This window comes from Sus scrofa, chromosome 10 (assembly GCF_054392235.1).
Source record: "Sus scrofa isolate SSC_HxYL_T2T_F1_AM1 chromosome 10, Sscrofa_HxYL_maternal_Yorkshire_Landrace_v2.0, whole genome shotgun sequence".
Lineage (NCBI taxonomy): Eukaryota > Metazoa > Chordata > Mammalia > Artiodactyla > Suidae > Sus > Sus scrofa.
In genome coordinates, this window is record NC_139392.1 from 45,833,347 (window position 1) to 45,836,904 (window position 3,558).

Here is a 3,558-nt window from a genome sequence, read left to right on the forward strand (position 1 = left end):
TCCACGCTCCCCCCCCCCAGCATCTCTTGCCTTCCTTCCTTCCCCTTGAGTGACATGACAAGGGCACCATCCGCTTCTGGGTCATGCCCCCCTCTTCTCCCACTGTGCAACACATGCCTCTGGATACCGTCCTCCAGCTCTTGCATCCTGCACACACTAGTGGAGGGGGCCAGCAAGCTGGAGGGCAAACAGAGGGCACCACCACAGTCCGTGTTCTCACAAAGGTTAATGATCCTTCCACACATTCACCTACAGAAAGCTTGTTATGACTTTTACTTCCTCTAGGTAGTCAAGTTCAACCATCTTCTCAGCAGTCTGCCAGGGCTGTGTGCCAACCCTGGTGGGGTGTATCTGAGAGCCTCACTAAACCATCCAATTGGTAGTAGCGATGGGCGGTGTGTACAAATGGCAGGGACTTAATCAACACAAGCTTATGATTCACACTTACTGGGAATTCCTCGTTCATGGGGAATAATTGCAATCCCTGATCCCCATCATGAGCAGGGTTCAGCGGGTTACCAGTGCCTGCCAGTCAGTGTAGTGCACGTGCAGCCCCAGACACCTAAGGGCATCACAGACCTGTTATTGCTCAATCTTAGGGGGCTGAATGCCACTTGTCTCTCTAAGAAGTTGGGGGATGCTGACCACTTGGAGGTCACATAACTAGTTAGCATGCCAGTGCCAGAGTCTCACTGGTTATCAGAATTAACCAGACAAATGGCTCCACCAACTAAGAATGGCCATGCACCAGCACCCATGGAACTGAGAAAGAGCTACCAATCTGTCAATCCTGTCCATGTCCAGGTGGGGAGAGGTTTCCCATGTTGAGTCAATATAAGCTGCAGGCTCCACTCCTGGTGGTGCCCTTCCATCAATTCCTTTAAGTTTCACCTTTTCAACCATACTCCCCCCAGAATCCAAAGACTTTGGTTTCCCGGAAGCTGCCTGGTGGGTCACGGGAATAACGTCACCACATCTCCAGTTGGTATCGTTTATGGTTGGAACTATGACAGCATCTGATTGTCTTCAAACTTCTGATTTTTGTTCTTGATTGATGAAAACATTCTTGGCAAATGCTTTTGCTCTGGTCCACCTTGTACTGGTCCAAGAATTTCACCTCTAGTGGTGCAATATGAATGTCCCTGGCTGTCCTTAATCATGGCCTCAGTTCTGAAAACCAACAAAGTAGAACCATGGTCCTATTCCATTATTCTTAGCTGTGGTATCCAGGAGGCTTGGGCCTGCTTCGAATACTCTAATTTTTTTCAAAGTAAATGCTTAGGGCCCCATGGGGCACCTAAGCTATGAGCATCAAGAGGGTGCTGAGGGGCAAGGTGTAGGACCGGTGGTGGCTCGCCTTGTTGCAGACAGCCTGCCCACTCCCAAGATCCAACTATGAGCTTTTTAACTGCAGCAACTTTAATATATGCCATTGGAGGTAGAATTACAATGGCTGCTGGCATCAGACTTGCCCTCCAATGGATCCTCGTGGAAGGATTTAAAGTAGACTCATTCCAATTACAGGGCCTCGAAAGAGTTCTGTAGTGTTATTTTTCATCACTACCTCACTGGGAACGGAGTGGGTAATTTGCATGCCTGCTGCCTTCCTTGGTTGTGGAGGCCATTTCTCAGACTCCCTCTCCAGATTTGAACCCTGACTCCCCATCACTCATGGTCACCATGGTAGGCACAGTGACTACCATTGAAAGTTGATAGGGCAGGCATTCGAAGGAGTTGTTGCTGCCACAGGGCCATGTGATTGGCCTGAGATTATCTAGGGTCTCCAAAGCCAACCCCCTCCCCCTGCCAGCTGGGGCCAGGGAGTGAGGGGAGGAGGCTGACCAGGTTGGTTTTGGCCTGATAAATTCATGGATTTCCCCCCACCACACATCACGCAAAGAGAGTCAGTGCCCATAGGCATGGATTATCGCTAAGATTATCAGTTATTCAAGTAGAAGAGGAGCAAGCAATCAAAGGAACCATAACTGATTTAATGAGCCATTTGCAGTTTCACTGTACCTCCTCTGCATACTTAGATATGCATGGCTTAATCTTTGAGACAAACATATGCTACTGGCAGGATCAACCAAGTAGGAGATGAGGGGACAGTGGGCCAGGTGGACCACAGTGTGAGGTGTGTGGGGGCAGCACGTGCGGGGGTGGGGAGCATCTGCGGGGCAGGGGGCAGAGGTGCACATCCGTGGAGGGAAGGCCTGCTATTCCACAGGCGAGGACATAGGACGGGCCACCCACTACTCGACTGAGGGTGCAAGCAGGACAGGGCTGCACAGCAGCCTCATGGAGGGGTGGGGGAAGCACTAAGCTGCACACCACCCCCCTGATGTGGACCTCCCTCTCTGGTAGCCTAGGGAGCAGGGCCAGGGCACTGGGCCTTTGGTTTGGGGCCGATCTACATGCTCACTCAGACATGGTGGGTGGCTCAATGGCCAAGGCCCAAGGTACCCCTCCAACACCGCCCCACCTGGGAATGGTGCAGCTATGGTGGCCAGCCCACCACGGCTAGCCACGTCCTGACTGGTGCTCAGGTGAGTTCAGAGGAGAGGGAACACATGGAGGGTGGGTCAAAGGCTGCCCTTTCACTGCAGGCAATGACACCAGTGTACATACAACAGCAAGCAGTGGCAGGCATGGAGCGGGGCTGCAGCAGGCAAGACACACAAGGATGCAGCCTGGGGATCAGCAGATGGGAACAGATGGGTGGTTGGACAGAAGAGTGGGAGTGAGGAGGATGAATGTGGGAGCAGCCAGCATTAAGAGAGATGCCACAAAGAGATGGTGGTGGAGGGGGGTGGCCACAGGCCTCCACGAGGTGGGCATGGGGACTGTCCAAAGAACCCAGATGCGAGTTGGCTGTCAGGGAAGGACATGGGGTCTCACCACCAGAGACATCCAGCACAAGGGCAGTCCTGCTGCAACACCCAGGACTTCGACTGACCTTTCCTTGGCCCCCAGGTCCCCCCCTCTTGGTGACCCTTGACTGCAACCTATGACACTGAAGAGCCACAACCTGCCCCATGGAAACCGTCTCCTGAGACACCTACTGATGTCCACCGTGCCCCACATGCACACTCTGAGACCAATTCTCTTTCCCCCCTTCCCACACACAAGGGGAACCCAAGAACCACATCACCTAGGGACACCCTTCTGGCTGTGGCGGCCAGAGGGTGACACCCACATGAGGTGGAGCCATTTCAGGTCCCAGGTTGGCTGGGAGAGAGACACATGGCATGGGGAGGCAGGGTGGTCAACTGTTTGGGGCAGGGGAAGGGCCAGCAGCATTGGGGAAGGGTAGCAATGTACATGGGGCAAGAGCTGCGATGGAAGGACACAGGTGCCTGCCCAGGGAAAAGAAAAACGACCCAGACACACCAGGCCACCAGGAAAACGAGCATGGGATCACACCACCACACCATGATGGCAGTCCCAGGACCCCTGGGATACCAGGCAGCCTCAGTCATCCCAGAGCACCCCACAACCCAGCCCTGCCACTGGGACCCGTATGCAACCCCCCCAGCCATGTGGGAGGGTTCATCTGCC

The 3,558-nt window shown here is 53.9% G+C and overlaps 1 pseudogene; it reads right to left on the reverse strand.

Annotated features, from left to right (window-relative positions):
* Window positions 1-226: 226 nt before the first annotated feature.
* Window positions 227-2,093, reverse strand: LOC146399351 (18S ribosomal RNA; annotated as a pseudogene).
* Between the last annotated feature and the right edge of the window lie 1,465 nt (window positions 2,094-3,558).